Genomic DNA, 23,285 nt, shown 5'->3' on the forward strand with positions numbered 1-23,285 from the left:
CTCAAAAGTTTGTGCATTTGAAAACAATTTAACAAAATCAAGAACACAAACTATTGCTTTCCTGCTACCTTACAGAAACTAAAGATTGTTTTTATTACCCATGGTTCCCCACGTTGAAGGGATTTTATCAATTCAGTCCTATTTTATCAACAGCACATCTTTTCACTACACTTCTAATGAAACGGCATCGGCAAGTATGCGTAGTGATGTCCGAAATTTCCAATTATTCGATTACCGATTAATCGGTGAGAGTTGTCTGCACTAATCGATTAATTCAACTATTCGTGTCAGAGGTGTTCGATTAAAAATATTCGAATATTTCGTTGATTAATTCGATTAATCGAACGATTATGAACGATTAACGAGCATTATTCGTACTCATTGAACTATTCGATTAATTCAACTACTCGTGCTGGCAGTATTCGATTAAAAATTATTCGAATATTCCACGTGTTATTCGATTAGTTGAATTAATCGAACGATTAACGGACATCACTAAGTATGCGTACTCATACAGAGTCGTGTTATAACCGAACACTACAGCTGTAGCACATTTTTCCAACACAGATATCAAATTCACCGAGGTTTAATCGTCTCGCAGTAAAGAATCTGCGATCTGTTGGTACGACGAACCTGTGTCATTTTTTCTGGCGCACTTTCCTAACACAGACATCAAATTGGACTAGGTTTCTTCGCGTTCGTAAGAAATCTGTTGGCACGAGGGGGCTTTGTCACTCTTTCTGGCGTACTTCCCAAGCAAGGACATCAAAATGGTCTAGGTTTAACCGCGGTGTTAAGAAATCTTGTTGAAATGAGGAAACTTTGTCACTTGTTTTGGCGTACTTCCCAAGCACAGATATCAAATTGGTATAGGTTTAGATCATCGCAAAGAATCTTCCAACCAATCACAAAGCGAGAATTCTGGTAAAACATAGGTTCATTATTTTCAATTTTTCAATAGTTCAACATCAAGGATCCATACTTTTCTTCATTTGGGTCAATTCTTAGAAGATTTACCGATCGATTGGTGTAAGAATATTGAAAACAATTTAACAAAATCAAGAACACAAACTATTGCTTTCCTGCTACCTTACAGAAACTAAAGATTGTTTTTATTACCCATGGTTCCCCACGTTGAAGGGATTTTATCAATTCAGTCCTATTTTATCAACAGCACATCTTTTCACTACACTTCTAATGAAACGGCATCGGCAAGTATGCGTAGTGATGTCCGAAATTTCCAATTATTCGATTACCGATTAATCGGTGAGAGTTGTCTGCACTAATCGATTAATTCAACTATTCGTGTCAGAGGTGTTCGATTAAAAATATTCGAATATTTCGTTGATTAATTCGATTAATCGAACGATTATGAACGATTAACGAGCATTATTCGTACTCATTGAACTATTCGATTAATTCAACTACTCGTGCTGGCAGTATTCGATTAAAAATTATTCGAATATTCCACGTGTTATTCGATTAGTTGAATTAATCGAACGATTAACGGACATCACTAAGTATGCGTACTCATACAGAGTCGTGTTATAACCGAACACTACAGCTGTAGCACATTTTTCCAACACAGATATCAAATTCACCGAGGTTTAATCGTCTCGCAGTAAAGAATCTGCGATCTGTTGGTACGACGAACCTGTGTCATTTTTTCTGGCGCACTTTCCTAACACAGACATCAAATTGGACTAGGTTTCTTCGCGTTCGTAAGAAATCTGTTGGCACGAGGGGGCTTTGTCACTCTTTCTGGCGTACTTCCCAAGCAAGGACATCAAAATGGTCTAGGTTTAACCGCGGTGTTAAGAAATCTTGTTGAAATGAGGAAACTTTGTCACTTGTTTTGGCGTACTTCCCAAGCACAGATATCAAATTGGTATAGGTTTAGATCATCGCAAAGAATCTTCCAACCAATCACAAAGCGAGAATTCTGGTAAAACATAGGTTCATTATTTTCAATTTTTCAATAGTTCAACATCAAGGATCCATACTTTTCTTCATTTGGGTCAATTCTTAGAAGATTTACCGATCGATTGGTGTAAGAATATTGAAAATCAATCGGAAAACCGCTGAGCTATTAGCGTTCAAAATCTTTCATTTTTCGTGATGCTCGCATTTTTCGATTTTTTGGAATGACACCCTATCTCAAAACTTGCCGTAAGACGTAGTCCTACGTCAAAAAAGCCGTAGACCAAAACTCGTGTTTTTAGTCTTGTCACAACGACAACTTATTAAGCGTAGCTACCAATATCCCCCCCCTCAGTTTTCATTCTTTCCCCTCCTTTTAAAAATTCTTCATTACTTTCCCCTACAGTCCCTTCATCAATTGTAGAACCACCGTTTCCAAAAAATATTTAAAAAGCCGATTTTTGACATCCATTCTTGACATTCACATCCGTTTGGCAAATTACGCCCGCGATGACGAAGTTAGTGAATGCAACATAAAGTTAACATATTTACAAGTTCGTTCAAACTACTACACTCAAAATAAATTTCACGTCGAAATCATAGGAAGTTATGTGAATATTTTCCATCCAGCTTGTCCTGTAATATTTACGTGATTTTCAGGTAGTTCGCGCGCATACTAATGCGCTAACGTGAAAATCAGATAGATGTTACTATTTTTTCCAATAACTTTATAACAATAACAATAATAACTTTTCCAATAATAACAATCGACTTTTAGCATAATTGCGTCGTTCAATCACCTTACGTAGTCCTACGGCAATGAAAATATTATAGTGAAATATGCTATATATATATATATATATATATATATATATATATATATATATATATATATATATATATATATATATATATATATATATATATATATATATATATAGGGCCCTATTCTGTAAGTCACGTCGAGCAACTCGGCTCGACTCAGTCACTGTCGAGTGTCGAGTGCAAGAAGAACGGGCAGCATAGCGGCTCAATGCAGGACCAAAACAAAGCTAGCTCAAGCGTCACTTGCTAACCGTTTAGTCACTAGCTTTTTGGCGGTGGACTCAGTCGAGTTACTCGACAAAATCGGGTCGCATGTGACTTACATAATACCAAAAGTCGACTAGTCGAGCAAAGTGACACTCGACGTGACTTACAGAATAGGGCCCATATATATATCAATTTGTTGCTGTAGCATATTTCACTATAATATTTTCATTTTCATTTTCATGCATTGCATTAACATAATGCAAATAATGAAAAAGTATGATAAAAAAAATTTCAAAACATCGTTTCGCTTCCTTGTTTCGGGGAATTTTGGGCGTCCTCAGACCTAGCGCGTTTGGCAGAGACCAAGCCGGTCTAGCCAAACGCACGCGGTGGTCTTGCTCTTTAGTAGCCAGTGTTCGAAATATTTCGAATTTTGCATTGCACGGACCGATTTTGGTAACAAAAGTATTCGTGTTTGGCTACACAAACACCGCTATTCTATATTTCGAACGAACGGATTGTTATTTCGAACGAAATTTCCGCCAGCAAAATCAAATGGGCAAAACATCTCGTTCGAAACAAGTCGAACGAAATAAAGATTCGTTCGAAATACAGAATAGGGGTGTTTGTGGACGCCCAGGTCTGAGGACGCCCAAAATTCCCCGAAACAAGGAAGCGAAACGATGTTTTGAAATTTTTTTTATCATACTTTTTCATATTATTTGCATTATGTTAATTTTATTGAATTGTTAAAAAATATGCTAAAATTTAGTGCGATAAATAGAAAAGGTATTAAAAGGTATCACACATTCACAGTTCACGTGACGGTATACAAATATGAGAATGAGATAAAACAAGTCGAACAAAACAAGTGTTTCATCATACCTTGACTCACCCTAAGCCACGAAAAATGTTTGTTGTAAAAAGTTGTACCGATCATTGGCGTCAAGGGGTTGATGCGGAATATCACTGTAAAACAACTGTGCCTTTACCATTCCGGAGAACTGATGTAGCGTTAATAAATACCTGAATGAAGATAGGGTCGCTTTATAATCAGACCGTATGGGGTACGAATGCGGGAGTGCTCGACGAGATATGCTGTACATTTTAAATGTAGAGTCACAAATAGCAACAAAGCAGTAAGAAAAGAGGAAATAACTGAATCACCATCATCGAAGCGCAGGTGCTGTGGAATAAATTGCTTGTTCAATCGAATTCATTTAGATTCTACGTTGTTTTCTTGTACGTACATTCTAACAGCTGAAGTATTTAAGCAAGTTATTTTCAAAGTTTAATTCTATAAATCGATTGTTAGATGAATAATATTGCTCATAATATGCTCATTTTGATAACGTAATTTTCGTATGTATTTGATTTGAGGCTTTTGGCTCATAAAGGAATAAACTCACAGAAGCAGGAGAAGATAGGTAGAAGTAGCCTGCAAGTTGAGACTAGTTGGAGGTTGAGAATTATTTTTAAATGAGATCAAATTTTACTCTAAACATCAAAGATCAAACCTACACCTTCGTTTGGATTTAAGTTGGTTTAGAAGAAACTAGATGCGTATTTTCTTTGTGAGCCGAGTGGATTATAAAAACCCACTTTAATCCACCTAGTGGTGAAAGGAACCTTTGTTTCACGGTCTTACTTTCTATTGGAGATAGAAACCGACACGTCTTCGGAACATAATTCATCTACGTTAACGTTGCATAGTGCGTTTGTTTACATAATTTTTTTGGAAATTGAATAAGTTTACAAAATTGGAACAAAATAGGAGCACTTATAAATTTTGATAGATCCTTTTTTTATGAAATTGCTGAATAAGGATAAGTAAGTTGTTACTAATTTAAGCAAGTGCAAGTAAAAGAAAGCTTTAAGAGGAAATAACGGGTGACAACTAAAATTTTGGATTTTTTTTCTCAAGCTGTCAAAAAAGACAGATACATAAAGAAGATCTGATCTACCGAAATTAAAAATACATTATCCATTGTTGAAAAAAAATTAGTGTACATTTGAAAACGGTCCGTAATAGGCTGTTCGGCGAAGCTTTCGTTGGACGTCGAAACAGGAGCGTTGTACGGCCGTCATGTCAACTTTGCGAATGCATCTCTTGATTTTACCAATCTACTTTTTGCAATTCGTTGTTCTCCAGTTATTTTTGTACACCAAGGAACTCAAAACCCCGAAGAAATCTTCGATTGGACGCACTGAGACAGATTTTTCGGGTCGTAGTTCTTGGGTAAAAATGGGATCGAATTCAAGACCTATTGTGTTTTTTGACGTAACGCGATGATGCTCTATCCTGCCAAAACACGTATTGTCCATCTATACGATGTTTTTGTAGAAACGGAATCAAAATTTTCTTCAAACATTCGTATGCTGCATCTTACTTGATAGCCAAATCAGAGGGCTTGTTGTTGAAGAAACGAGAAAGAGAACGTCCTGATACGTACGATACGATGAAAACGAGCTAAAATAGAAAAACTGATTTTACAAATTCATATACAATAAATAGGGTAAGGAATAAGTTAAGCAGTGTCACCTATTTTAATCAGTTGAAAATAAATGAGCCAAAAATGCACTTTTCTATTCATATTTTCAAAATCTTTTGATAGGATCATCTTTACAAATCACTTAACCATACATTTGATTCCCACAAACACAATTTACTGGGTTTCCGACAAGAAATATGATGAATTAAAAATTGTTGTCCAAAAACGTACTTTTTTCCAAATTGTTGTCCAAAAACGTACATCGCCACCTCGCTACTAACAAATCCATCACATTTTTAGCACTGATTACAGCCACTCTAAAAGTCAAGCACTCAATTGTCACATACCATATTATTCACTATCTTTTTTTCTATTATCTAAGGCTTTGTCACTAGCCGAAAGTTCTATTATTTTATGACAAAACTGAAAACAAATTCTGAATTGACGGAACCTGTTCACCAGTAGCAGCAGCTACAGCAAAACTGATAAACTATCGTGTTGCCAAGACACTGTTTCGGTTCTGGAAATAAGAATTACAGGTTTGAAATTAACTGAAACCTCCAACGGTGAAAACGTGATTCAATACTTTCAAGAGAAATGTATGTTCATAATTAGTTTTTTTTTATTAAAAACAACAGAAAAGACAACTTTTTCAATAATTTTCGAAGATTTTCTCAGTGATTTAATGAAGCAACGATGTGTTTCAATGTTATTTGCTTTGACAACACTGTTCTGAGTCGGACCGTGCGTACTGCTATGTTTACCTCTTTTGTTCTCCCACCATCCTTATGAACAGCGAGTGAGATGAGTGAGTGAGTGAGTTTCCCATAAGAACACTAGAGAATAAAAGAGACGACGAATACCGTTTGTCGAACGGTGCGGTGAGTGTATGCCCCGATAAACAATTTAGACAGATGATATTTCACGCATCTATGCCGATACGCTATGCCGATTACGCATCAGATTCCGATTAATAGGTCGCGGATAGGAACGCGAACTTACTGAATAGGGGGAAAAGTTCGAGGGATTTTTTACGGGGACATAAAAAAATTCAGATTTCAGGATTGCTTAAAAAACACCTTGAGGGTGAAAATATGTTCGGGCTGATCAAAATTAGTTCCACCGCTCCAACTTTTAAAGCGGAAAATCAAAAGTTTAGCACAACAATAGTGTCTTCCAATGGTAACAGCTTGAAGAACTAAAGAAAGCAAGAAGCTTGGTATGCTGATATCCCCCACTTAGTCAGTGACCCGCTTAGACTGCTTAAAACCGGTTCTTTACCCTAAGATTTTTCTATCTTCGCTGAAAAGATAGAAGGTTACTGTCTTCAGCCAAATTTCTTGTAATAATATTCTGCATTATTACAACACACGCACACACATGCACACACACACACACACACACACACACACACACACACACACACACACACACACACACACACACACACACACACACACACACACACACACACACACACACACACACACACACACACACACACACACACACACACACACACACACACACACACACACACACACACACACACACGCACACAGGCATTGCTCAGTTCGTCGAGCTATTTCGATTGGTATAACGTGACTCGGCCCTCTGGGCCTCGGATCAGCTTCGTATTTTTCAACCAATTCCTAAACTTTTGTTATATAGTACAACAAAGGTAAAAATGGTCAAAAAAATTTAATGGAAACTTTTTCAAACCAATTTTTTTTTAGTTTTTCACCAGCAATTGATTCAGGTTTTTTTATGTATATACTAGCTGACCCGACAAACTTCGTATTGCCACAAATTAACCTGTGTTGTACATAAATCATGAATCTCGGATGATCTTTGTCACAATCTCGAGTTTTGCAAGCCTCCCAGTGGGCGGCGCTTCCGACGGCGGGTCACCGGCAACACTCGCGACCGTCTCGTCCTGAATGATCTAGTGTTACTATAGATAGTTTTTGTGGTCTTGTATTGACTAATGTTTTATGGAAGAGTCTCGAATTTCTCGAGTTCGATTAGTCTTTGAGTTTCGCAAAAATTTCTGTTTTATTTGTATGAGAGTCCATATCCCCCTACCACAGGGGTGAGAGGTCTCTAACGATCGTAAAATAAATTCAAGACTCCAAAATCTCCCACATGCCAAATTTGGTTCCATTTGCTTGATTAGTTCTCAAGTTATAAGGAAATTTGAATTTCATTTGTATGGGAGCTCCCCTCTTAAAAGGGGAAGGGGTCGTAATTCACCATAGAAAAAATTTCTGCCATCTAAAACTCCCACATGCCAAATTTGGTTCCATTTGATTGATTAGTTCTCGAGATAAGAGGAAATTTGCATTTCATTTGTATGGAAGCCCACCCTCTTAAAGGGGAGATGGGCCATAACTCGCTTTCTAAAGAAGAGAGGGGTCTCAATTCACCATAGAAAAAAATCTTGCGTCCAAAACCACTTACATGTCAAATTTGGTTCCATTTGCTTGATTAGTTCTCGAGTTATGAGGAAATTTGTTTTTCATTTGTATAGGAGCCCCCCCCCCTCTTAAAGTGGGGAAATCCATAGAAAATATACCATAGAAAATATTCTTGCCTACAAAAATACCCACATGTTAAATTTGGTTCCATTTGCTTGATTAGTTCTAGAGTTATGAGGAAATTTGTATTTCGTTTGTATGAGAGCCCCCCCCTCTTAAAAAGGTAAGGGGTCCCAGTTCATCATAGAAAAAATGGTTGCCTCCAAAAACACCCACATGCCAAATTTGGTTCCATTTGCTTGATTAGCTCTCGAATTATGAGGAAATTTGTATTTCATTTGTGTAGAAGCACCCCCTATTAAAGTTGGGAGGGGTCCTAATTCACCATAGAAAATATTTTTGCCTCCAGAAACCTCCACATGCCAAATTTGGTTCTATTTACTTGATTAGTTCTCGAGTTATGAGGAAATTTGAATTTCATTTGTATAGGAGCCCCCCTCCTAAAGTCCCAATTCATCATAGAAAAAATTTTTGTCTCCAAAAACACCCATGTGTCAAATTTGGTTCCATTTGCTTGATTAGTTCTCGAGTTATGAGGAAATTTGTATTTCGTTTGTATAGGAGCCCCCCTTAAAGTGGGGGGGGGGGGGGGGGGGTTCTATTTCACCATAGAAAATATTCATGCCCTAGAAAACTTTCACATGCCAAATTGGGTTCCATTTGCTTGATTAATTCTCGAGTTATGAGGAAATTCGCATTTCATTTGTATAGGAGCCCCCCTTCCTAAAGTGGGTAGGGGTCCCAATTCATCATAGAAAAAAATTTTGTCTCCAAAAACACCCACGTGTCAAAGTTTGTTCCATTTGCTTGATTAGTTCTCGAGTTATGAGGAAATTTGTATTTCGTTTGTATAGTAGCCCCCCTCTTAAAGTGGGGAGTGGTCCTAATTTACCATAGAAAATATTCTTGCCCTCGAAAACTTTCACATGCCAAATTTTGTTCCATTTGCTTGATTAGTTCTTCAGTTATGAGGAAATTTGTATTTCATGTGTATAGGATCCCCCCCTCCTAAAACGGGGAGGGGTCCCAATTCATCATAGAAAAAATTGTTGTCTCCAAAAACACCCACATGCCAAATATGGTTCCATTTGCTTTATTACTTCTCGAGTTATGAGGAAAATTGTGTTTCTTTGGTACAGGAGCCCCCCCTCTTAAAGTGGGGAGGGGTCCTAATTTACTATCGAAAATATTCTTGCCCTCGAAAACCTTCACATGCCAAATTTGGTTCCATTTGCTAGATTAGTTCTCGAGTTATGAGGAAATTTGAATGGAAGCCCCCTCTTTTAAAGAGGAGAGGAGTTATAATTCCCCTTATAAAGAGAGGAGGGGTCTCAATTTACCATAGAATAAATTCTTGTCACCAAAAACACCCGCATGCCAAATTTTGTTCTATTCGATTATTTATTTGCAGTCAATCGTGTGTAGACCGTGATACAAGCTTAACCTAATGTTATCAATCGATTACATATTCTATTTATGTTTGCTCGTTTCTGCTAGTTTTCTGTTGTTATTGGCTTGAATTACTTATTGTCCTAAAATATTGCTTCAATTTGGTTTTTTTTAATTGTGAAGTCAATAAAATTACAATGTTGGTTGTATAGCACCATCATTTGATTTATGGGCCCGAATTTAGCATAATTAGTTCGATAATGATCCGTGGCAAATAGTGTACGAACACGTAAATTTCTAGTAGGTGCGTAAAAATTTAATTTAGATAAGAGTTCGGCAGAGTCAATACGTTGTGAGACTATGTCATTAACAAATGAGACCATTGCAAATTCACGACGCGCCTTTAATGTTTCGATATTTATAAGTTTGCAACGGTCGTCATATGACGGAAGAGGAAGGCTCGTCTAATTTAAATTACGGAGTGCGTACAACAAGAATTGTTTTTGTATTGATTCTATTCTATTTATGTGTGCATTGGCAAACGGAGACCATACCACGCTACAGTACTCAAGAATTGAACGAACGTAGTAAATGTAAAGTGTTTTTAATGTGTATGGGTCTCGAAAATTAAAGCTAAAGCGTTTTATGAAAGAGAGCATGTTGCTTGCTTTACAAGTAATTGTATTATAGTGTCTATAAACGTTAATTTTGAGTCTAGAATAACTCCCAAATCTCTAATTCGTTCACAATTTTCTATCATTTGATCTTCAAGGGAGATGTTGGTTATAGGTGTATTTCGTTTTCTACTGAATTTAATTAATTTACATTTGTTCACGTTTAGTTGAAGTAAGCTCTTCTTACACCAATTATAAAAAATTTGAATTTCGTTACAAAATGTGTTGACATCTGTCTCATTTTTTATTTCTAAGTATAATTTCATATCGTCGGCGTAAATAAGGATTTTTATATTCTTGAGAACGAATGAGATATCATTAACGAATAAAATAAACAATAGCGGTCCTAAATGAGACCCTTGAGGGACTCCAGAGGTGACTTGAATGGGATTAGATGTTTTTCCTTTAAATTTAACAATTTGCTGGCGGTATGTGAGATATGATTCGATCCATATTAAAAGTTCTTGATGTATACCTATTTTTTGCAATTTGAAGAGAAGCATTGGTATATCAATACGATCAAAGGCTTTACTAAAGTCGGTTTATAAGGCTTCAACGTAGTTTCCATTATCCATTGCGTTAAGCGAAAAGTTAACAAACTCGAGTAAATTTGTTGTGGTTGAGCGTCCTTTGTAGAAACCATGTTGTGTATGAGTAATTCTATTCTTTATTTGCGAGAATACCTTCTTATTGACAATTGCTTCAAAGAGTTTTGGAATACAAGAGATAATTGCAATACCCCTATAATTACGGAAATCAGATTTCTTACCAGCTATGAACACAGGCACTAAGAAAGATCTTTTCCAGATGCTTGGGAAAATTCCAGATTGAAGGGACATATTAAAAATTTGCTTGACTAGTTGTCGAGTCATGCAAAAATTTGTGTTTCATTTGTATGGGAGCCCCCCTCTAAAACCATCACTAAAACCTTTCCTGGCCCCAAAAAACCTCTACATGCATATTTTCATGCCGATTGGTTCAGTACTTTTCGATTCTATAAGGAACATACGGACAGACAGACAGACAGACAGACAGACAGACAGACAGACAGACAGACAGACAGACAGACAGACAGACAGACAGACAGACAGACAGACAGACAGACAGACAGACAGACAGACAGACAGACAGACAGACAGACAGACAGACAGACAGACAGACAGACAGACAGACAGACAGACAGACAGACAGACAGACAGACAGACAGACAGACAGACAGACAGACAGACAGACAGACAGACAGACAGACAGACAGACAGACAGACAGACAGACAGACAGACAGACAGACAGACAGACAGACAGACAGACAGACAGACAGACAGACAGACAGACAGACAGACAGACAGACAGACAGACAGACAGACAGACAGACAGACAGACAGACAGACAGACAGACAGACAGACAGACAGACAGACAGACAGACAGACAGACAGACAGACAGACAGACAGACAGACAGACAGACAGACAGACAGACAGACAGACAGACAGACAGACAGACAGACAGACAGACAGACAGACAGACAGACAGACAGACAGACAGACAGACAGACAGACAGACAGACAGACAGACAGACAGACAGACAGACAGACAGACAGACAGACAGACAGACAGACAGACAGACAGACAGACAGACAGACAGACAGACAGACAGACAGACAGACAGACAGACAGACAGACAGACAGACAGACAGACAGACAGACAGACAGACAGACAGACAGACAGACAGACAGACAGACAGACAGACAGACAGACAGACAGACAGACAGACAGACAGACAGACAGACAGACAGACAGACAGACAGACAGACAGACAGACAGACAGACAGACAGACAGACAGACAGACAGACAGACAGACAGACAGACAGACAGACAGACAGACAGACAGACAGACAGACAGACAGACAGACAGACAGACAGACAGACAGACAGACAGACAGACAGACAGACAGACAGACAGACAGACAGACAGACAGACAGACAGACAGACAGACAGACAGACAGACAGACAGACAGACAGACAGACAGACAGACAGACAGACAGACAGACAGACAGACAGACAGACAGACAGACAGACAGACAGACAGACAGACAGACAGACAGACAGACAGACAGACAGACAGACAGACAGACAGACAGACAGACAGACAGACAGACAGACAGACAGACAGACAGACAGACAGACAGACAGACAGACAGACAGACAGACAGACAGACAGACAGACAGACAGACAGACAGACAGACAGACAGACAGACAGACAGACAGACAGACAGACAGACAGACAGACAGACAGACAGACAGACAGACAGACAGACAGACAGACAGACAGACAGACAGACAGACAGACAGACAGACAGACAGACAGACAGACAGACAGACAGACAGACAGACAGACAGACAGACAGACAGACAGACAGACAGACAGACAGACAGACAGACAGACAGACAGACAGACAGACAGACAGACAGACAGACAGACAGACAGACAGACAGACAGACAGACAGACAGACAGACAGACAGACAGACAGACAGACAGACAGACAGACAGACAGACAGACAGACAGACAGACAGACAGACAGACAGACAGACAGACAGACAGACAGACAGACAGACAGACAGACAGACAGACAGACAGACAGACAGACAGACAGACAGACAGACAGACAGACAGACAGACAGACAGACAGACAGACAGACAGACAGACAGACAGACAGACAGACAGACAGACAGACAGACAGACAGACAGACAGACAGACAGACAGACAGACAGACAGACAGACAGACAGACAGACAGACAGACAGACAGACAGACAGACAGACAGACAGACAGACAGACAGACAGACAGACAGACAGACAGACAGACAGACAGACAGACAGACAGACAGACAGACAGACAGACAGACAGACAGACAGACAGACAGACAGACAGACAGACAGACAGACAGACAGACAGACAGACAGACAGACAGACAGACAGACAGACAGACAGACAGACAGACAGACAGACAGACAGACAGACAGACAGACAGACAGACAGACAGACAGACAGACAGACAGACAGACAGACAGACAGACAGACAGACAGACAGACAGACAGACAGACAGACAGACAGACAGACAGACAGACAGACAGACAGACAGACAGACAGACAGACAGACAGACAGACAGACAGACAGACAGACAGACAGACAGACAGACAGACAGACAGACAGACAGACAGACAGACAGACAGACAGACAGACAGACAGACAGACAGACAGACAGACAGACAGACAGACAGACAGACAGACAGACAGACAGACAGACAGACAGACAGACAGACAGACAGACAGACAGACAGACAGACAGACAGACAGACAGACAGACAGACAGACAGACAGACAGACAGACAGACAGACAGACAGACAGACAGACAGACAGACAGACAGACAGACAGACAGACAGACAGACAGACAGACAGACAGACAGACAGACAGACAGACAGACAGACAGACAGACAGACAGACAGACAGACAGACAGACAGACAGACAGACAGACAGACAGACAGACAGACAGACAGACAGACAGACAGACAGACAGACAGACAGACAGACAGACAGACAGACAGACAGACAGACAGACAGACAGACAGACAGACAGACAGACAGACAGACAGACAGACAGACAGACAGACAGACAGACAGACAGACAGACAGACAGACAGACAGACAGACAGACAGACAGACAGACAGACAGACAGACAGACAGACAGACAGACAGACAGACAGACAGACAGACAGACAGACAGACAGACAGACAGACAGACAGACAGACAGACAGACAGACAGACAGACAGACAGACAGACAGACAGACAGACAGACAGACAGACAGACAGACAGACAGACAGACAGACAGACAGACAGACAGACAGACAGACAGACAGACAGACAGACAGACAGACAGACAGACAGACAGACAGACAGACAGACAGACAGACAGACAGACAGACAGACAGACAGACAGACAGACAGACAGACAGACAGACAGACAGACAGACAGACAGACAGACAGACAGACAGACAGACAGACAGACAGACAGACAGACAGACAGACAGACAGACAGACAGACAGACAGACAGACAGACAGACAGACAGACAGACAGACAGACAGACAGACAGACAGACAGACAGACAGACAGACAGACAGACAGACAGACAGACAGACAGACAGACAGACAGACAGAGACAGACAGACAGACAGACAGACAGACAGACAGACAGACAGACAGACAGACAGACAGACAGACAGACAGACAGACAGACAGACAGACAGACAGACAGACAGACAGACAGACAGACAGACAGACAGACAGACAGACAGACAGACAGACAGACAGACAGACAGACAGACAGACAGACAGACAGACAGACAGACAGACAGACAGACAGACAGACAGACAGACAGACAGACAGACAGACAGACAGACAGACAGACAGACAGACAGACAGACAGACAGACAGACAGACAGACAGACAGACAGACAGACAGACAGACAGACAGACAGACAGACAGACAGACAGACAGACAGACAGACAGACAGACAGACAGACAGACAGACAGACAGACAGACAGACAGACAGACAGACAGACAGACAGACAGACAGACAGACAGACAGACAGACAGACAGACAGACAGACAGACAGACAGACAGACAGACAGACAGACAGACAGACAGACAGACAGACAGACAGACAGACAGACAGACAGACAGACAGACAGACAGACAGACATCCTTCTTTATAGGTATAGATGTATTATGATATATTATGTGTTGTGTGTGTGTGTGTGTGTGTGTGTGTGTGTGTGTGTGTGTGTGTGTGTGTGTGTGTGTGTGTGTGTGTGTGTGTGTGTGTGTGTGTGTGTGTGTGTGTGTGTGTGTGTGTGTGTGTGTGTGCGCTTTATACTGAGTTGACGGTCAAAAAAACATTGGCTTCACTAGGTGTCGCTCCTGTATTGCCTTAGCCATTTTCGAATGAAATGGATCTAAATTTAATGCTTGATGTTAGAAAAATACCATATTTACAAATAAAATGACCTTTGTTTCCATTATTGAACGGAAAATTTCCCAACCTGCAGCAACATTTTTTTTACGTGAGACTCGAAGAGAATCTTTCATTTGCACATAAGCCCTTTTCGCCTAATACTACTTCATCCGTCATACGTGAAACACCCTATGATCAGTATTGGGGACCGCCAATTCGGTAATTAGCTAACCGATACAATTTGCTCGATAATCGTGGAAATTACGCTAATCACTAATCGCAAACTGCAAATTAACAGTCACTGCTTATTTTTGAACATATCGCCACAACTTGCATTGTAATCCGTCACTGTACAAATTATTACTAATTTGTATATATTACATGACTTTTCTTAATTATACTAAGATCAAAACCTATTATAATGGATAAAATGCTTCACAGTTTATTAATTTTAAAATAAACAGCGGCATTTCATTTGGTATTATGGACCAGCAACAATTCGGCTAGTCTGAGTATAAATTTTAAAGTATAACTAGCGTTTCTCGATTGGTCGGTTAGCGAATTAGCGCATTAGTGGTGCCCAACACTGCCTATGGTTATTTATGAATGAAGGAAAATTAGCTCCCACGGAATTCGAGGCGAAAAATATCCGAAAGCTAACGCTGACTATAAACGATTGCTCTCATCTTGAACGTATCAATGTTATCAAAGACTCTAGGAGAAGATCTAAATACTAGAATGATCTTTCAATACAACTACCTCAACATCATTTCTAAAGTGAATCGTAACCTAAATATAATGAACGGACAGCCAATGATTTCCATGATTCATGCAGCTGTTGAGTTCTTTACTTTTCGCTGGTACGATCCATTCTTGACAAAGTTTCTGTGATGTGAAACCTGTTTACAAATATTTGGTCATCTAGAATCGAAGTCGTGTATCGCAGTTCATCAGACACGCGTTGGGTTATCTTCCTGGTCGGACCCCCGGAAACTAGATGATAGATCCAAGTTACTCATTATCGAAACCCTGAGTAAAAGTAAAAACGTGTCCAGAGCCGTATAATGTGGATTTTTAGTTTTTTGACGTAGGACTACGTCTTACGGCAAGTTTTGAGATAGGGTGTCATTCCAAAAAATCGAAAAATGCGAGCGTCACGAAAAATGAAAGGTTTTGATCGCTAATAGCTCAGCGGTTTTCCAATCGATTTTCAATATTCTTACACCAATCGATCGGAAAATCTTCTGAGAATTGACCCAAATGAAGAAAAGCATGGATTCTTGATGTTGAACTATTGAAAAATTGAAAATAATGAACCTATGTTGTACCAGAATTCTCGCTTCGTGATTGGTTGGTAGATTCTTTACGATGATCTAAACCTATACCAATTTGATATCTGTGCTTGGGAAGTAAGCCAAAACAAGTGACCAAGTTTCCTCATTTCAACAAGATTTCCTAACACCGCGGTTCAACCTAGACCATTTTGATGTCCTTGCTTGGGAAGTACTCCAGAGAGAGTAACAAAGCCCCCTCATGCCAACAGGTTTCTTACGAACGCGATTAAACCTAGTCCAATTTGATGTCTATGTTAGGGAAGTGTGCCAGAAAAAATGACACAAGTTTGTCCCAACAGATCGCAAATTCTTTATTGCGAGTCGATTAAACCTAGGCGAACTTGATATCTGTGTTGGAAAAATGTGCTACAGCTGTACTGTTCGGTTATAATACGACTGTATGAATACACATGCTTGCCGTTTCATTAGAAGTGTAGTGAAAAGATGTGCTGTTGATAGAATAGGATTGAATTGGTAAAATCCCTTCAACGTGGGAAACCATGGATAATAAAAACCATCTTTAATTTCCGTAAGGTAGCAGGAAAGCAATAGTTTGTGTTCTTGATTTTGTTAAATTGTTTTCAAATGCACAATCTTTTGAGAATTGAACGTATGCAATGTTACTACTTTGATAAATGTTACATACCACGCATGTAGCATGAAGAATCGAATGATTGCCACTATCACTACAAAGAGACTTACGTAGTCCTGCGTCACCTATATATGCGGTCGTGTCTTGTACACAACCCCTCTGATTTTTTATTCAGTTTATATTTTTATGTTTATTCTTAATTACTTAGGAATAAATAATGTATGCCAACTTTTACGCCGATTTCGGAATGCGAGAAATAATTGCAATTTAAATCGACTTTTCTCACTTTTACTGTTTAATTTTTATTTAAACATAGGATCATGTAAAGAAAGTCAAAAAAAATAATACGTGGGTTTTTTAAAAGTAAATGCGCACTATTCAAAAAGTTAGATTTCATTCTGATTGTGAACCACTTCAAATCTAATCAATCTGATTGTTGACATTTTACAGCAACCTATATTGACTAATCAAGTGATATATAAAATTTATGACCCACGGCTTTATGAATAACGCGAAAAAAATATTCGATTGATGTGATAACTCCTGCCGTCTCATGCCGACATTCCATTACTAATATAAACATATAACGTCATGGTTTTAAACTTTTACAAACGATATCTACATTGGCGTACGTTATATTTCAAGTGCCAGTAGTAATAATTTTATTGTAAAACTGAATTGTTATTTGGGCCTTTTGTACAAGTTAAATGTAATAACAAATGCACAATTTACAAAAAATCGTTTGTTATTGATATTAGCCACCCCAGCCAGCACCAACTCGTATATTAATGTACAAAAATAATCGTAAATACAGGGGTTAGACAAAATGATCGGGACAGGCAAAATTTTGATGACATTCAAACGGCCATAACTCCCATAAAATTGGATATTTTTAGATGAAACCAATTGCATTCGACGGGAAATTTTTTCTAAATTTTCAAAAACATTTTAAGATTCGCAATAGTCAGCGGAAATCGGAGATATTCCGGGTTATCTGAGTGTATGTCAAAAACTGATTTTTTTCATCGCTTGTATATTTTTCTGTCATGGAAATTTATTCAAATTCATATTTTATCCCAAAACTAGATTTCATTTCCAGTCGATTGGGGAAAAATGAACGGAAATCCGACGAGAAACAACCAAGTTACGGCCATTTTCGTAACATCAGTACTAGTAACATCTATTGCTCTGGCCAGTTTAGGACATATCGCAAACCATGTCAATATGAGCATCAAACGTTAAGGTTTTATGAGCCATTGACACTGGAACCATTCCCAGGTCCGCAGCAAGCCATGGCAACCCTGTAGCAGGTTACAGGTACCCCGGCGGAAGGGGTCGTTTCAGGGAATCATGTCAAAATGGGTGTCAAACTTCAGGATTTTACCCTCGTAAATTTTTGAAGTTTGACATCCATATTGGAATGGTTTTGGTCATGTTTTAAAATGGTCATAAAGGTAAGACATTACTGGCAACATTTCCAGAACTGATTTCACTAAAATGGCCATATCTCGGTTGTTTCTCGTCGGATTTCCGTTCTTTTTCGACCAATCGACTGAAAATGAAATCTAGTTTTGGGATAAAATATGAAAATTAATAAATTTCTATGACAGAAAAATCAGAGGGGTTGTGTACAAGACACGACCGCATATATAGGTGACGCAGGACTGCGTAAGTCTCTTTATAGTGATAGTAGCATGTATTCATGCTTGTAATCATTCGATTCTTCATGTATACATGCTATATGCAACATATATACATGCTACATGCGTTGTATGTAACATTTATCAAAGTAGTAACATTGCATACGTTCAATTCTCAAAAGATTGTGCATTTGAAAACAATTTAACAAAATCAAGAACACAAACTATTGCTTTCCTGCTACCTTACTGAAATTAAAAATTGTTTTTATTATCCATGGTTTCCCACGTTGAAGGAATTTTACCAATTCAATCCTATTTTATCAACAGCACATCTTTTCACTACACTTCTAATGAAACAGCAAGCATGCGTATTCATACAGAGTCGTATTATAACCGAACGGTACAGCTGTAGCACATTTTTCCAACACAGATATCAAGTACGCCTAGGTTTAATCGTCTCGCAGTAAAGAATTTGCGATCTATTGGGAACTTGTGTCATTTTATCTGGCACACTTCTCCAACACAGACATCAAATTGGACTAGGTTTAATCATGTTCGTAAGAAATTTGTTGGCACGAGGAGGCTTTGTCACTCTCTCTGGCGTACTTCCCAAGCAAGGACATCAAAATGGTCTAGGTTGAACCGTTCGGTTAAGAAATCTTGTTGAAATAAGGGGACTTGGTCACTTGTTTTAACTTACTTCCCAAGCACAGATATCAAATTGGTATAGGTTTAGATCATCGTAAAGAATCTTCCAACAATCACGAAGCGAGAATTCTGGTACAACATAGGTTCATTATTTTCAATTTTTCAATAGTTCAACATCAAGAATCCATACTTTTCTTCATTTGGGTCAATTCTTAGAAGATTTTCCGATCGATTGGTGTAAGAATATTGTAAATCAATGGGAAAACCGCTGAGCTATTAGCGCTCAAAACCTTTCATTTTTCGTGACGCTCGCATTTTTCGATTTTTTGGAATGACACCCCATCTCAAAACTTGACGTAAGACGTAGTCTATGTCGAATTAAAGCTTTGTGACGATAAATCCTTACGTTTAATTTTCAATAATATAGTGGGGGGCTCCAATAATAATATAGTATAGTGGGGGGCTCCGTAGCCGCAAGGTTACCGAGTCTGCTTTGACAAGCGAGTGGTCGTGAGTTTGAATCTTAGTAGAATCAAGCCATTCGATGTTAAGTGACTTTAGCATGGGTTTATTCTCAGGCCCCTCCATTTACCCTTCCTTCGTGCTGAATTCTATATTTACCCTCTGAGGCCTCTTGACAGTGCAAATGTCCCTCCTATAGTTAAGTGTACTGGTCACAGGTACGAATGAGTCCTCGCCAGGGACGGCTATAATATGGGATAGTGCTGACAGCGAGGAATAAGTGGGTAAAGTAGATCAAGCTTTGAAGGAAGGGTAAACCCCAATACACGCAAGCACGCATACAATTTAAAATAAGCATATCGCTCACTCAATAGCGATTATAGCAAAAAGAAATGCAGTGCAGGTCATACAGCAAACACCCGGGCGATATTACAATAGATCAACTATACTGGTCGCAGTAATGAGTCCACACATGGAAAAAAAAAGCCCTCTAGTGCCAACAGATTTCTTTCGAACGCGATTAAACCTAGTCCAATTTGATGTCTGTGTTAGGGAAGTGTGCCAGAAAAAATGGCACAAGTTCGTCGTCCCAACAGATCGCAAATTCTTTACTGCGAGACGATTAAACCTCGGCGAATTGGATATCTGTGTTGGAAAAATGTGCTACAGCTGTAGTGTTCGGTTATAATGGTTATAATACGACTCTGTATGAATACGCATGCTTGCCGTTTCATTAGAAGTGTAGTAAAAAGATGTGCTGTTGATAAAATGGGATTGAATTGGTAAATTCTCTTTAACGTGGGAAATCATAGGTAATAAAAACAATCTTTAATTTCAGTTAGGTAGCAGGAAAGTAATAGTTTGTGTTCTAGATTTTGTTAAATTGTTTTCAAATGCACAATCTTTTGAGAATTGAGCGTATGCAATGTTACTACTTTGATAAATGTTACATACAACGCATGTAGCATTATATATGTTGCATATAGCTTGTATACATGAAGAATCGAATGAGTACAAGCATGAATACATGCTACTATCACTGCAAAGAGACTTATGTAGTCCTGCGTCACCTATATTTGCGGTCGTGTCTTGTACACAACCCCTCTGATTTTTGCACAAAGAACTACAAAGGAATTTCACGAGTGGTTGACCGGGAGGACATACGCGCCCTTGCTGTGTTAGAACGGAAAATACTGCGTAAGATGTTTGGTGGGGTACAAACTGAAAGCGAAGAGTGGCAAAGGCGTTGCAAGATTGAGCTACATGCACTCCTTGGAAAGATGCCCATAGTACATATGGCGAAAGTCAGTAGCTACGGAGGGTCGGACGACAGTGCGATGAAAACAACCCCACCGGCACCAGCAACAGAGGGGCAACGTGCAAGATGGCTCGACCATATCGAAAGTGATCTGTGCCATCTATGAAGACTGGGAAATTGGCGACGAGTGGCCCGAGTCGAGTTGAATCGAGACGACAGCTTGAAACAGCATGAGTCATCCCGGCTCTAGGCTGCTGACGAGGACGACAACTGTACGTTTGCGATGCCTAGTGAAAAAATCAGAGGGGTTGTGTACAAGACACGACCGCATGTATAGGTGACGCAGGACTACTAGAGTCTCTTTGTAGTGATAGTAGCATGAATCCATGCTTGTAATCATTTTCTTTTTCATGTTCATACAGCATATAGTAAGCAGCATATATAGAGTAGGGCGGGGCATAAGTGCGATGTTAGAAGTTGTCATCAATTTTTGTGAGATATAAAGAACAAAACAAAACAAACATCAACAAAATGCAGAGCCTGGGTGGTTGGCAGGGGAGATAAATGGCCACACTGGATGGTTCCCCGAGTCGTACGTAGAAAAGGTTGATACCAATCTGAACACTGTAGTAGCACCGGCTGTCGCACCGTTGGCGGAAACAATTGCCTACACCGAACCGGTCGCTGCCACCACCACTACCACCACCTCCACCTACACAGCCCCCAGCGAAGTAGAAGGTACGTCAGTAGCGGAAATGAACAATGAATACGTTAGTAGTAGCACTGGAAATAATAATACTGATGAACAATTTGCAGCGACTTACAATGGCGATGTCGAATACTATGTTGCCTGATACGCTTACCAATCGGCGGAGGCGGACGACCTGGTATTCGATGCCGGTGAGGTCATAGCTGTCAGCAAGAAGGATGGTGATTGGTGAACGGGTAATATTGGCAATCGCACTGGTCTTTTCCCCTCGAATTATGTACAAAAGCAGGAATCTGTAAGTAGTGCAATAGAAAGCAGTAGTAGCGCTACTGTTGTAGCAAACGAAAACAAAAGACGCACATATGATTTTCTTACGTCTACTCGGCTTAAGAACTACATCTGCTGCTCTTCTTCTTACTCTAGGTATCATCTGGATCGCGTTGGGGGCCCCATGATGACTACTGCAACATTTCAGGTGAACGAGCTCTGCTACGTCACCGCCGATCTATCACTCCCGTCGTTCGCCTAACTAAACTTCACCGAATCAGTGCACCGCGATGCTTTACTGCTCTGCTTGTTCAGGGCTTGATCCCTGCCAGGGATATGGCTATCTTTTCAAGTCACCGTATAGCCAGTCTTGGCCTAGCCGACTATGTACACTGAAGAAGTGTCGTTGAATGGCCGATTAGTACCACATTATTAAAAAGCCCTGCAACGAATGCAGCGGTATTGACCAGAATCAAATTGAATGGTGTTATGGTTTACCTTCTTGGAGGGCTTTTGTTTCACCTGGTGGCTCTCAACGGAGGTATCGACGATTTCGGTTGGGTGAGACGATAAGCCTTACCAATGTTCGCCGTGGTTTTGCCAGTGGGTCGTTAATATGAGCTATGGATGTCGTCTGCTGGCTGCCTGTGATCTTGCACGTGGGTCCTTGCTATCACCTGTCTTTGATGGAACGATGGTTATCGACTGCTGGCCGTACGTTTGTGTCCGGAAGCAAGTATAACTCGAATCTCGTCGTATTTAGCTGACAAAACGTATTCACCGCACTTGACTACCCCAGATAGACGCGACCGACCTGCACAGAGTGTCCTTTTCTTGATCACTGGGCGTTTTATTTGATAAACCACGTTATCTGGCACATTAGACTTAGTGGCGACTCACCCGCTTAGAGGTTCACCGGAAACTGAGGCTTTATCTGTAAGAGTGTGTTCGGGTGCTTAGCACGAAAAGAGCCTTCTAACGCAATTGTTGCAACGCAACGCAAATGCCAATTGAGAGCTGGTCTAATTTTTGAGGCACATACTTTACTGCAGATAATGGGCTGCGTAATGATAATTTGTGCACAATGGGCAATTGTGCGGCATTTTGTTGGTTCAATTTCGAAATGTAACACAACATCATGCAAGCGGCGACGAAATTTTTGCGGAGGATTGCGTCCGCAAAAATTTCGTGTGAATGATGACGTAAGATATTGAAGAGGCCAATTGATTTTGTATTACTGTATGCAATCTCGAAAAGATATTCTCCAAACTGGAACTCCAAGACTGTGGTTTTTT

The 23,285-nt window shown here is 39.9% G+C and overlaps 1 protein-coding gene across 3 annotated transcripts in view; it reads left to right on the top strand.

The window, feature by feature from the left end:
* LOC128745611 (excitatory amino acid transporter 3-like) overlaps positions 1 to 23,285 on the top strand; it is a 57,355-nt gene that overhangs the window by 4,098 nt on the left and 29,972 nt on the right. The window lies entirely within an intron of this gene.

Source organism: Sabethes cyaneus, chromosome 1, assembly GCF_943734655.1.
Source record: "Sabethes cyaneus chromosome 1, idSabCyanKW18_F2, whole genome shotgun sequence".
Lineage (NCBI taxonomy): Eukaryota > Metazoa > Arthropoda > Insecta > Diptera > Culicidae > Sabethes > Sabethes cyaneus.